This window comes from Pseudonaja textilis, chromosome 3 (genome assembly GCF_049901715.1).
Source record: "Pseudonaja textilis isolate UNSWEBS1 chromosome 3, rPseTex1.2, whole genome shotgun sequence".
In the NCBI taxonomy this organism is placed as follows: Eukaryota; Metazoa; Chordata; class Lepidosauria; order Squamata; family Elapidae; genus Pseudonaja; species Pseudonaja textilis.
Window position 1 is genome coordinate 136,367,558 of NC_141992.1, and position 14,400 is coordinate 136,381,957.

Below are 14,400 nucleotides of genomic sequence, written 5' to 3' on the forward strand. Positions count from 1 at the left end.
AAAATTCCATTGCAGGAAGAAGTCATAAAGAAAATATTGGAATGTGCTGAGATGAGTAGATTGACTTTTGAAATCAGAGAGCAAGAAGATAAACAATTTTATATAGTTTGGGATCTTTTCTATCAATGGTTGAATGATGAAATACAAAAATAGAAATGTTAGATAATAAGGAATAATATTGATTCTATTTTTCTTTTCTCTTTTTTGGTACTGGATATTATATTTATATAATATTTTTCTGTTTCTTTTTTTTTCTCTCTCTCTTATTTAGGATAGAATTGGCACGATTATATGATTTGTTTTAGAATAAATTATTTAAAATATAGTTATCTCAGAAAGGCATGATCGTACAAAAGTCTAGTCAAATTCCTTTTTTTAATAGTGATATTATGATTTATAAGTTTGTATTGACAATAGGAGTTATTATACAAGGTAACTGCAATTGTGACTATGAGATGAGTGCACAAAACTGATGAACCAACCGACTCACTGTTTGTATATAAATATGGGGGAGCTGATGTTTTTATGTTTTGTCTGTTTGTTTGTATGTCAAAAAACAATAAAAAATCTTTGGAAAAATAAATAAATAAGAAAGCTCAAAATTCCAGTGTAGCTTTTGTTCCAAAATAGGTCCTGAAGTGCCAGCTGAAAAGAGATCTACGGATGCAGAACTCCAAGAAATATCAACCAAACATAAAACTTGATAGTTATTCACAATTGTCTTCTCAGTTATATTTAGGACATTCAATAAAAAAGTACCTTGTTTTATTTTTCTTGCCTATATTTGATGGAATTTAAATTGTGATATTATTTCTATTTTACAGTGCAGCAAATGAACTATAAAATTATTCTTAAGGATTCATCAGTCTACCAGATCTTGCAGACTCATGTTTAACCATAATCTAGTTTCCTTAGGAATATACAGGCAGTCCTCGACTTACAACGGTCCATTCAAAGTTACAGTGGCACTGAAAAGTGACATGGCTGCTTTTCACAGCTATGATCTTTGCAGCATCCCCAGGGTCAGGTGATCAAAATTTGTATGCCTGTCAGCTGGTTTGTGATAGTTGCAGTGTGATCCCTTTTGTGACCTTCTGACATGCAAAGTCAACAGGAAAGCGAAATTCACTTAACATCTATGTTACTAACTTAGCAAATGCAGGGATTTACTTGAACAACTGTGGCAAGAAAGGTCGTAAAAAGGAGCAAAATTCACTTCGCAATTGTCTTGCTTAGCAACAGAAATTTGGGGCTCAGTTGTGGTTATAAGTTGTGAAGTACCTGTATCTAATAGTGTTCTGTCCCGGTGCTCAGAATAGGGACATTTCCTCTTGCTTGCAACATTTTACTTCTAAACTTGGAGATGTATCTTGCAAATATGTTACAAGATTTTTCTTTTTTTTTTAGAACTTCTGTGTTTCTCGGAATGAGAAACCAAATACCAGTTAAAGCCCTTTTTCTATATTGCATCTCTTTATGGGAGGGATAGCAGATATGCTAAAGAATTTCTTATGGGTCCAAAATAAGGATACTATTATTTTGATGGTCAAAAGTGCACCATAGGAATCAATGTATTTTATGTTGAATGGAGATGATGGCCAGGAGTAAAAAAAAAAAAAAAAGTTGCAGAATTGAATCAAGTGAGCTGAACTCAAAAACTTACAGAACTGGCAAGCGTTATTTTTACTTGCATGTTTAACTCAGGGATTCTCTGGAAGTGTTCAATGTCAAACTATAAAAGGTAGCTTTGTTTACTTGTTGGGGAAAATGAAATGACATAGAATAGAGTAGGGTAGGGTAGAACAAAACAGAACAAAACAGAACAGTTAGCTGGCAATGTGCTCAACTGCATAATTCTTCTATGTTTACATGATATATAATAATAGTTTATTAAACTTGTATGCCACTGAACTGACTCCGTCAGTGACTCTGGGGGGATTTACAACAATCAAAGAAATTACAACAAAACCTAAAGCAGGGGTCTCCAACCTTGGCAACTTTAAGACTTGTGGACTTCAACTCCCAGAATTCCCCAGCCAGCATAGCTTTTATTAGATGATGAGCATAGCTGTCTGGGAAATTCTGGGAGTTAGTCCACAAGTCCACAAGTCTTAAAGTGGCCACGGTTGGAGACCTCTGACCTAAAGCATAAAAAACAAAGCTAAAAGATGGCAAGTACAATAAAGCTTGTATACACAAACACATACACATAGTTTACATACTTTAAATATATGACAAATAGCTCTCCGTTTACATTACCACTGTAACCCAAATTGATTTAATATTAAAAATTAGAAGTTTCGATGTCAAAAGGCTAGTTTTTATAAACACTGAATTATATAGTGCAGGAGTCCCCAGTGCCCAGTCAGCAGACCGGTACCGATCTGTGGCCTGTTGGCAACTGGTTCGTGCAAGCAGTGGGTGAGCATGTGAAACTCCATTTGCACAAGCAGCAGGCACGCCCACAAAACCATCTCTCCCCCCCACCCCCGCCGTCGCCATTGGTCCATGAAACCAGAAAGGTTAGGGATCGCTACTATTGTATATGTGTTATTAATATGTTGCCAGGTTGCCAAATTATAGATAGTATGTATTTATTATACTGTTCAACAACTCCAATCTTACCACTGTGGGTGAGGTACAACGAAGAAACAAAAAATAACATAATCAGCTTATTAGAAATGTAACAGTAATATACATCTAGAGGAATGCCTATGCACCAATCAGTTGAATACCAAATATTGCTTAAAAATAATGTTTCTACCCTCTTATTGAATACAGAAAGGGAGAGTGATTTCTGAACTTCCTAATCAAAATAATACATTCCTTAATATGGGGGCCACCACCAAGAAGGCTGCTGGCTTGTCCATGTCCCATGAATCTTGTATGAAGAAGAGGAATCCTTAGCCCTTCCAAACAGTTAAAAGTTAACCAGATAGTTAAAAATTAGATATGACAAGGCAAGCAACTTCTCTGATGACAAAAAAAATGGCCCTTTTTTCCAAAGTGACTAAGTTGAAAGACATACTGAGTAATATATAAAATGTACTTCTATACAAAATGTTCAGCTTGAATTCATTCCATAAAAGCTGCTGCTATCTATAGTGAAAATGAAATAGGTAAATTACTTTTATTATCAACACACATCTTTTCAGATGTAAGATCAAGGGTTCAATTGTGTATTTGTGACCACCATTTTTACTTTATTTTTTGTTCTCTCTGCAAATGCCCCTATGTATATACACACACATAATTTTTTTTATCTGAATTATGTTTAAAATAATCCAATTCTAAATATAACTAGGTGATGACATTCCTCATGTCTCTCATTTGAATGTTTCAATAGCAGAATTTCCATAGTTTAACAATGTTTTTTCTAGATTATTGTTTCTATGTGAAGTGTTGACTAGTAGTCCAATAGAAAGCAGACCGTCATGTTTCAAAAGGCCACATGTTTCAAAAGGAAGGTTTTATAAATGGTACTATTTTTCTATTTTGCAGAAACTTTAAAAAGTCTATTTATTAATGTTCAGCTTCACAATTTTGAAACCATCACAAGCATTGCTATAAGGCCAGGCCATGTTTAAAATATTTCTTAAAAGCAAAAATGTTTCTGTTTTATCTGCATTTCTTTTTATTATTATACTATTACTATCTGCAACATAACAAATAAAATGCCATACTAAGATGTAATAAACTTTTATAACTCAAGAGAGATGAATGAACTGTTGTTTAAAAACTGTAAAAACTTCTGTAAAGCCTTTGATTCAGTGGTACACGACAAACTACTACTAAAATTTAAATCTTATAGTATCTCTGGACACCTACATAACTGGATAGAAGCATTCTTGTCAAACAGACAACAAATGGTCAAAATTGGGAGCGGCCTATCAAATTCTGTACCTGTCAACAGTGGTGTCCCCCAAGGCAGTGTTCTAGGACCAACTCTCTTCATACTCTACATGAATGACCTCTGTGATCATATTAAGAGCAACTGCGTTCTCTTCGCTGATGATGTAAAGCTATTCAACACAACAGACAAAACTACTACCCTCCAAAAAGACCTTGACTATGTATCAGAATGGTCAATCAAATGGCAACTTCAAATCTCAACAAATAAATGCTCAGTCTTACATATTGGCAAAAAAAAAACAGAAAATAAAATACAAGCTGAATAGTCAAGACCTTGTTGAGGATCCAAACTCTGTCAAGGATCTTGGAGTACTCATCTCTAATGATCTAAGTGCTAGAGCCCACTGTAACTACATAGCCAAAAAGGCATTAAGAGTTATTAATCTAATCCCATCTAATCCTCCTTCTCTGGTAATATCACACTATAACTAGAGCATACAAAACATTTGCTAGACCTATACTTGAATACAGCCCATCAGTCTGGAACCCATATCATGTATCTGATATTAACACAATGGAAAAAGTCCAGAAATATTTCACAAGAAGAGTTCTCTGCTCCTCTACTCATTGCAGAATACCTTATGCCACCAGACTTGAAACTCTAGACCTAAAAAACCATGAACTACGCCGCCTCCGGTCCGATCTAAATATAGTATATAAAATCATACATTGCAATGTCCTACCTGCAAATGAATACTTCAGCTTCAATCATAACATATAAGAGCACACAATAGATACAAACTCAAGGTTAACCGCACCAAACTTGACTGCAGAAAGTACGACTTCAGCAACAGAGTGGTCAATGTTTGGAATACTCTACCTGATTCTGTGGTTTCTTCTCCAAACCCCAAAAACTTTAACCTTAGACTGTCTACTATTGACCTCACCCCTTTCCTAAGAGGCCTGTAGGGCGCGTGGATAAGCGCACCAATCGTGCCTACCTTCCCTGTCCTATTGTTTCTTTTTATTTTTCTTATAAGTATGTATCTCATGTATTCAAAACTATGTTTATTCTTATACCTGTATCTTGTAAGCGATTGACAAATCAAATAAATAAAATACATGGTCTTTGATCATGACATCATCCTCTCCATCTTGCAGATGTTGGTCTATGAATATCCCTGATAGTGGAGGGCACAGATTGAGTAAAGATTTGGGGATGGGGAAGGGGTACATGTGTGCTCCTTAGAGTAAGTCTTGACTCTTGGTAACTACATAGTTACCATAGTTGCCTGTAATTTTCTTAATGAGATTTTCAGAAATGGTTTCCCATTGCCTTCCTCATAAGAGAAAAAGTGAGAAGAAAGAGTGATTGGCCCAAAGTAATCCAGATGACTTTCTACCTAAGGTAGAAAGGATTCATTGTCTCTTAGCTTCTATCCAGTGTCTTTAACCACCACACACCACTGGGTCACATGGGGAAGTTAGAATAGGCTTATAAAAAAAGAAACATAACTAACTCATAGTCAGAATTAAAATCAAAAAGTCAATTCTGCAGAGGGAAATGTTAAGCTAAACTATGTCCTCCCAGAATGCCATGCACATATAATATTGTAGATCACCTGAATTATTTAATCCATTGTCATTATCATATCAGCCTTTGCTCCAAATGCTCACATGTATGGTTTATCTCATGCAGAATTAAACTATCTAATGTTACTTTGAAGGATATGTTAATATGGCCTCACCTAGAAGCTATCACTTACAATGGATAGTTTTAACCGATATACTTTTATATAACCTTCTGTCAGAGCAGTTATGAACAGACAGTTTACAGGTTTACCAATTGCTACTAATTCAAAGGTAATAACATTAAGTCCATTATCAACCTTTTTATTTATTTATACACACCAGATGCCTGTCATAGCAAAGAGAAAACAATGCTATGTAATCATTCAGTAGGCTGGTGAAGATAACAAAGAGCCTCTGATTATATTGCACTCTATTTATTCCTACCAATGGTCTACTGCACCATATAATGACACAAGACATTTGGAATAGGGCATTATGACCTAATCATGCAATATAATACTGTACATATCTTCTCAGAAATAAACTCCACTGAGTTCCAGTGGACTTACTGTGAGGTACATGTGTATAAAATTGCAGCTTAAACTGAGGTTTCATGTGATATTTGAAACAGAAATCATGCATCCATTTAGATGTGGTTATAAAAACAAATGTATTAAATAGGCTATATAGACACATTTGGTTTGTAGACACATTTTTAATTCATGAATTTTAAATTTCATATAGTTCCATGAAGGCTTTGAACTTATAATTTAAAACAAACCTTCACAAATGAAATACATCTATCTAAGTAAGTTCTCAGTAAATAGTTCCATGCAAGGGAAAGCACTAGTGTCAAATTCTATGTCTCAATGAATTTCTATGTAAAAACAAAGCTCACACAACTTCTACAATGGTAAAGTTACACACCACACCTTTCTGCAAATTTGATGCCAATTTATGATTTGTGTGAAAGTGTTTATAGATTCAAAATAAGAAAACAATGAATATGGCAGGTACAGAAATTTATATTTTGAGCAAGAACTATGTTCCCCTTACTTTTCATCATTGCATTTTAATCAGGCCCAGAGTTGGTTTTGACAGTGTTTCTGTTTTGCTTATGGAAGCCTGATCAATACTTCCCAAAAGTTGGATTATAAGTTGCTGGCTCTCCTAGGGTGGGTCTCAACACGAACCTCTCCTCTCAGTCATAACTTGATTGGTCTTTGGTTTTGCTTATTGTTAGACTGCATCCCACATGTCCTATTAACAAACAAGTGATAAAAAGAAAATATTTGGAGCAACTTTCTCTTGAATGCAGTAGGGACATGCAAAAAACTATCACTGATGTCCTCAGCATACAGATAGAGAAAAAAATTGTCTTGAAATAATATAAAACACTTGTAGCTTTGATTTTGGCAGTGGTTTGCTCTCCAAGCTTGTTTTAATTTAGTTTCTGAATGTTTTGTTACCAGGTAGGTAACATCATCAATTCAATATATTGTCTGACTATATCATTATATTCTCAGAAAATCTAAAACAACTACCCATTTTAAGGTGAAGTATTTGTAAAAAAGCTCTGTTTTCCTTGTGGATGAGTGCCATAATATCATAATTATTTGCCCTAAGGAAATGGCAGGATCAATAAATAAAATCAAAGAACAGCTTTTATTTATTTTATTTTATTTATTTGTTTTATTTATTTAAAATAATTTATTGGGTGAGAAATAATTTAAATTCTGTTGTTTAATTTTTAAATTAATTTCTTGGTCTTTTCTTAAAAATAAACTCTGATCAATTGAATCATACCATGTGTAGGTATTTAATAAAGCTATGATGATCTCCTATATAGGATGCAAAATTGCATGATATTATGGGCTGTATTTTGAGTTATATACAATATATAATTCCATTCATTTTACTACTTCCTCCTTATGTTTCCTTACATTTTACGACTTACTTCTCAGCTCTTCCATAAATTTCATTAATAAAATATTTCATTAGCTTGAATACTGTTAATGCATATAAATAAGCATAGGTTTTGCTGTTCGTAGAAGGTACTGCCTCTTAGGATTTGTTATCCCTGAAAAATTGGCAAGCCCTTGGGACTTGTACCAGTTTTAATGAACTGTCTGCTCCATGTCACAACATTTTCAAGAAGTGAGTAACTGTTATGGCTTAGACACACCCCTTATCACATTGCTTATCATACTTTACTGATTGTGGAATGTGCTTGTCTCCCTTTTTGGTGAGATTTCTTAGTCTTGGGTTTGCTAGAAGTGAAGTGCTTCAGAATATACATGGCATGCTTTATAAGGAGACTCTAATATCATCCAAGACTCTGGTTTTATTCTAAGAAAGGTCCCGTTAGGCCTCAGGAAAACAGATCCTCTCTATCTGGCACAGCTACAATTGAGATAGTAAGCGTAACCTGATAATGCACAGATGTTCTGCTTGGCATTTTACATGACAAAAATAAAGGCAGTGCCCAACTTGAAAGTCACCCCAGAGGATATGCTATCAAGGCAGCAAATGGAAGGGGTGTCGCTCACAGGCACCTGTTAATAAGTGAGCAATTTTAAAATTGATGGTCTATGTAAAGGCAAATTTGTCTGGGAGGTTATCTCACACACATATATGGCATGTAACATTCCTCTCACTCACTGCCTGTTCCCTTGTGGTATGGACGAAGTTGAAAGTAACACACTTGTGTTTTTTCCCTGAAATTTTCATTTGGATTTAATCAAAATTTGATTTTTTTTCTTTTCTACCAACCATCTTAGGGAAGTCAGATTATTATCACCTAGTTTTTCTATTAATCAACAAAAACTTCCAGAACAGCTGCAATGCCACCAGATTTTGCTACTTTGTTTCAAGAAAGAAAATCTAGACAAACTAAACCCCTCATTGTTATGACTTTTAACGGGGTAACACAGTGCAACATAAGGCAACAATTTTTGAACCAAGATTCCTCAAATGGGCTAACTAATTTAGACTTAGTACAGAATGTCTCCAAAATCTAGGACCCATGACTCCTAAGGGAAAGACATTTGGGGAACATATGGCTGTTTCATTCTTACTGGCTGCTGCTATACTGCTGGTTTAGGCACGCGATCCTCATTTGTCCCCAATGTGACAATTTCCCAGCCAGTCTCACAATCACACACTCACTCCCCACCCAGTAGTAGCCACCTACCTTCCTGCAGGGAAAGGGAAGGGGAAGGAATTAGGGAGGGAGGGAGGGAGGGAGGGAGGAAGGAAGGAAGATGCTCTTTGCCAGATTCTCACAAAGAAACTCATTGGGGAAGCCAGCAGGAAATTGGAAGTCATTCCTGCTCCCGCAGCTTTTTCCCCACCTTTGGTCATTTTGTTTTTCTGTTTAGGTAAGGAAATATCCCTGAAACAATGACCCAATGGGGCACGAATTGTCTAGTGCTTCTTAAAGATCAAATTCCATAAACATTGGTGGGGATTGTATGTTTCTTTTGTTGGTTGAGGATGTAATAAAGCTTTTATTTATCCTTGCATATAGCATCCCTAATAAGGAGCCTAGGTATGGTTGTAGTCCTGAATTTTGGCTTTCAGACACACAGCCCTATCTTATCTATGAAAGTTAATCAGAATTATTTCCAGATAAGAAAAGGATTGCTTGGCTATCTTTCGGTGCACTTGTCTGGGAGTGCAAGGCACACCTCTTTTCTTGTTGCCTTGCGTTCTTTTATTCTACAGTTTCATTTGAGAAACTGAGTATTGAAATCAGATAACACCCCCTGAATAAATGAACAGGAATAAGCTTAACAGGGGTAACTCTATACAAGATGGGTTTACTAATGGATGAGTTCTTTGTGAATGCAAAAATGGGAGGGAGGAACTAGATTCTCTTTAGCCCTCAAGTGTCCTACTTGTATTTTCCTGTTAACTGAAGTTATAATTTACTACTCTGCCCGCAGCAATTTCCAATATATTGAAAGATAAATTTGAGATCAGAAAGCAAGGGGGAAATTTAATTTTGATATTAGGAAAAATTAATTGGAATTCTAGCTCAAATAGAATGCTAGAATGATGAGCAATAGGAATAACAGAACAGAATAACAGAGTTGGAAGGGACCTTGGAGGTCTTCTAGTCCAGCCCCCTGCTCAGGCAGGAAACCCTATATCATTTCAGTCAAATGGTTGACCAATCTCTTCTTAAAAACTTCCAGTGATGGAGCATGCACAACTTTTGGAGGCAAGTCGTTCAGTTGATTAATTGTTCTAGAGCATTGCTGTAGAAGACAAGGGCAACGGCAGTGCTGTTGTTTTACACAGCAGACTTCAAACCTCAGTTCAGTTGTAAACTGAACAGATGACTCATTAAATTGTAGCCAGACAGTCAGCAGACTCAAAAAGTAAGATCTGAATGGGGAGTGGGATGCAGTCTCCTTCCCACCAAGTATGCATATTTAGAATGAAATTTTGTTATCAAGATTGTTGTCATGAACTGTTATCAAGATTGTTGTTGAGTATGATAGGGTACGTAATGTACTTTGAGCTCTCAAAAATATTATCGATGCCAAGTTAGTAGCAGGACTGAATCCAGAGATCTCATAAACAGACTCTGCTTACGAGACACGCTGCTTGGGATGGGGCAATGTTTGTATGACCCCTGTAGTCTCATAACCTCTTTCCAGACAGTTGGAAAGTCTTCTAAAATAGCACATGAAGCAATGGTGGAACTCTAATGACTCCCTCACAAGCTCACCAGCCATTTGGTTAATAGTACATCCTACTTTAGATCCATACAATTATGAAAGAGGCTAGACTAGGTTTATGACATATTAATATATTGGAGGCATGTATTTAGAACTTGGATATTCCCAAATTCAAAGGGTTATTAAGAGAATCAATTGAAAATCATCTGAAGACAATAAAATCATATGCAATACAATGAAAATAGCACAGGAGCTAAATACTTCAGAATATTTTAAGAGGTTGGGTACAAATTGAATTGTATTTGTTCAATGAAAAACCTTCTATAAGAATAAGAATCCTCTGAGGGGCCATGTGAATTTTTTTCCAAAAAGGTGGAAATCATAATTAAATTCTATCTTTGGTTGCTGTGCAGCCTTTCCTCATGTCAGAATATGGAGGCATTACCAGACTAATTTCTGGGGGTGACCTCTTAGTTCCTGAACAGATTTATAGCTCTTCATATACAAGGGCAAAAGGGTACTGTAAAAGTTAGCCTCAACTCTTTGGAAAGCATTTAGAAATTAGAAATGAACTGAGAGACATTGTTCAAGAACATTGGCCAATCACTACCAATCTTTCAAAGGAAGTCTAACATAGGGCATTTTTTGTAACGACAAACAAGGTTTCCAGTCAGAGATAATAGTGTCTGTCCAGGAGAATTCATATAACAGACTTATCTCTAGTTACTGAAGGGAACTTTGGCTATAGATACCACAAGTTATATTTATCGAACCTCTGGACTGGGAACTTGATTCTTCTTGGAGGAATGGAATCCTGCCAGAACATGTTGGGCACAACTTCCCTGGATCAGATAGGCAATTCCATAAATGTCTGATTCAAACTGATGATGTAAAAAGAAAAGAAAAGAAAAGAAAAGAAAAGAAAAGAAAAGAAAAGAAAAGAAAAGAAAAGAAAAGAAAAGAAAGAAACATGATAATTTATGATGCCATAATGCCAATCTGACCTTTTGTCTTGCTGTTTGATGCAAGTATGCAAACTTAAATCGCAGCACTGCAACCCAGATTCTAATTTCCTTTTCTTGGCCTATTGCAGCATTGGACAAGCATAATATGGCAAGAAATGGACTATGCTATGCTGCGTCTAGCATAGGAAAGCTTAATCTCTGGCCCCTTTCCCTATCAGAAACATTGTACAATTCTGCTATTGTCTGGTGGGGAGGGTAGATTGTTATGGCAGATGGAAAATGCTGTAACAAGTTTCCCCTTTCCTTTTTGCAGAGTTAGATGCTGGTGTTCAAGGATATGTGTTTCAACCTACTTTGTACAACCTGATCCTCATTACAAGCAGTTTTAGAATAGAATGGAATGGAATAGAATAGAATAGAATAGAATAGAATAGAATAGAATAGAATAGAATAGAATAGAATAGAATAGAATAGAATAGAATTCTTTATTGGCCAAGTGTGATTGTACACACAAGGAGTTTGTCTTGGTGCAAATGCTCTCAGTGTACATAAAAGAAAAGATACATTCATTTAAAGTAACAACATGGCTTAATACAATAAAAAGACAAATTGCACTTTCTTAAACGAGTTTTATAATTGCAAAACTTTCCCACTATGTCCTTTCTGAAGAAAAGAATTTCTAGCTAAGTACATAAGTGACTTTTTTGTCCCAGACTTATTCTTTAGTACATTGCATTTTTCATTTCATTAGACTAAACAGTTCTTTTACAAGGGAAATTCAGAGAACGTTCTGAATTTTTAAAAAACGTTAGTGGAAATGCTCATATTCTACCGCTGATTAAACATTCTCTGGAAAATTGGAATAACCTTAGGTCAGAGGTTTTAAACAATGCAGAACGATAATTTGATAAACAAATGTGCTTTACCATGCAGAAAACTAATGGTTTCATTGGGAATAGATTTGGCAAGAAAAATGATACGTATTTATAATTACAGATATTGAATTAATATATCAGAAGAATATCATAACTGCCAATGGACTTGTACAAGCAAAGTCCAGAACGATTCTCTCAGTCTGTCTGGACAAGTTGGATCTATTTAAAAAATGTTATGTTATTTTATTCATGAATATAGTGTTGGTGAAACTCTTGCTTATCGCTGATTGGATGCAGATTGTGAGACATAACAATGTCTATTCCTCTTTACTCAACTCAAACTTCTCAATTTAAATTTTTGCAAGTTAAAGCAATAGTACTTAGACTATATACCACTTCACAGTGCTTTCCAGCCCTCTGTAAGGGGAGGTTACAGATTCAGCATATTTTCCCCAACAATCTGGATCCTCATTTTACTGACCTCGGAAGGATAGAAGGCTGAGTTGCAGATAGCCGGCAGAAGTAGCCTGCAGTACTACACTCTAACCACTGCGCCACCATGGCTCTATATGTTGGAATGTTAAGTTATATTGGAATATCCAGGCTAGCTGGAAAATTTGAAAACTGATCCTAATATATCTAGATGGAAAAGATTGGCATCAAGATATGTACATCAATGTACTGTACTTTATTTTTTTTTTTCAATCTGTTCAAGCTTGCTTGATTTGTGGAGACTACCTAGACAAGCCCTTGCAGTTTTCTTGGCAATATTTTTCAAAAGTGCTTTGGTATTGGCTTCTTCCTAGGGCTGAGAGAAAGTGGCTGGCCCAAAGTCACCCAGCTGGCTTTGTGGTCAAGTCAGGAGTAGAATTTAAAGTCTACAGATTTCTACCTGATACCTTAACCACTACATCAAACTGGACCTTATGGAATTTAATACATTTTATTTATTATAAATGTAATAAATTTATTATTAAATATAATAAATGAAATGTTAATAAATTGTATTTATTATATTTATGGAATCCCTAATTTCTCCCCACCCCCATAATTCTGGAATTTGTAAAATACTCTAGATAAAATTCTCACCTAAAATAAAAAAAAATGCTGGGTGGTTTTTTTTTGCCCTTTAAGTAATTATGCTCCATATAACGTACCACTTCAATAATATGAACGTAGTTCCATTGATAATGAATACCAGTATATATAGGGTGAAGTTCTTTTTCAGAAAGTTGTGAATACTCTCAAAATTGCTGACCAAATGGTAACCTGATGTGTTTCTTCTCGACCAGTATTCTGGGTGAGCTTTTACACCCACAATGTTATTTATCACTTGTTGACAGATGCAGGCCATTTCAAGCATTCTTGTAAATTCTATTTTAAGGCAAGCTAGAAGCTCACATTTTGGAATTAACACAGAATAGATACGTGTGGGTTGTGAGAGCTCTGTCTTGTCTGCCAAATAAAATGCTTCACAAGTAAGAGATGTCTGCTTCTTTCAGGTACAAAGCTGTAGTTGGTTAGTGGCCTAAAAACACTGCCAAAAGCATTCAAGTAGAGCCCTGCTGTCATAAATACACCAGAGATGTGGTAATCACTTGAAGCAAGAGAAAATTCACCCTGCTGGAAGCTATTTCCTAATGTAGTGCAATGATCAAACATTTACTTCCATTAGTTCCAATGGTTTCTGTCCAGAAAGGTTATAATTTAGCTTTTCTGTGACAAATGCCAAATGAATTTAAAAGGTTGCATTAGTGTAATGTAAGCGTCTACCCACCTTGAAAGATGTTGGAGGCCTCCACCACTGCAGAATTTGGTTAGACTTGTTTTTATGGAACCATAATTCCCAAGGAATTACATTGAACTTGATCTCTTACCAAACCTAATTTAAGATCTGGAGAGTTTCCTTGAAAGCTCTAAGCTTAGAATACGCAGGGGTGGGATTCAGCCTGTTCAGGCCGGTTCGGGCAAACTGGATGTTAAATTTACATTCTGGTTCACTGAACTTATAGTTGAACTGACTGGCTGGCCCTGCTCAGCCCTCCCCTCCCCTCCCAGGAGTCTCCACATGGCCCATTTTGGATGCAGGTAAGTGTAGGTCTGTGCGGAGGCTCTGGGAGGGTGAAAAACGGCCCTCCAGGAAGTTCTGAAAATCTGGAGATAGGCCTGTTTCCCACTTCCGGAGGGCCTCCGGAGCCTGGGGGAGGCCATTTGCAGAGAACTGGTTGCTGGAATTTTTGAATCCCACCCCTTGTACATACCATATATATCCCAGTTTGACTATAACGGTCCTAGTTTTGCACTTCAGTCCTAGTGTCTTGGCCAATTCAGGAAAACAAAATCCCACAAAGTATGGCTCCTTAGACTACAAAGAGGCAGCAAAAGTTTAGCTACTGTATGTATTAAATTTGTCCCTCTTAGCCTACTCAAGAAAGCTAGGGCAGGCAA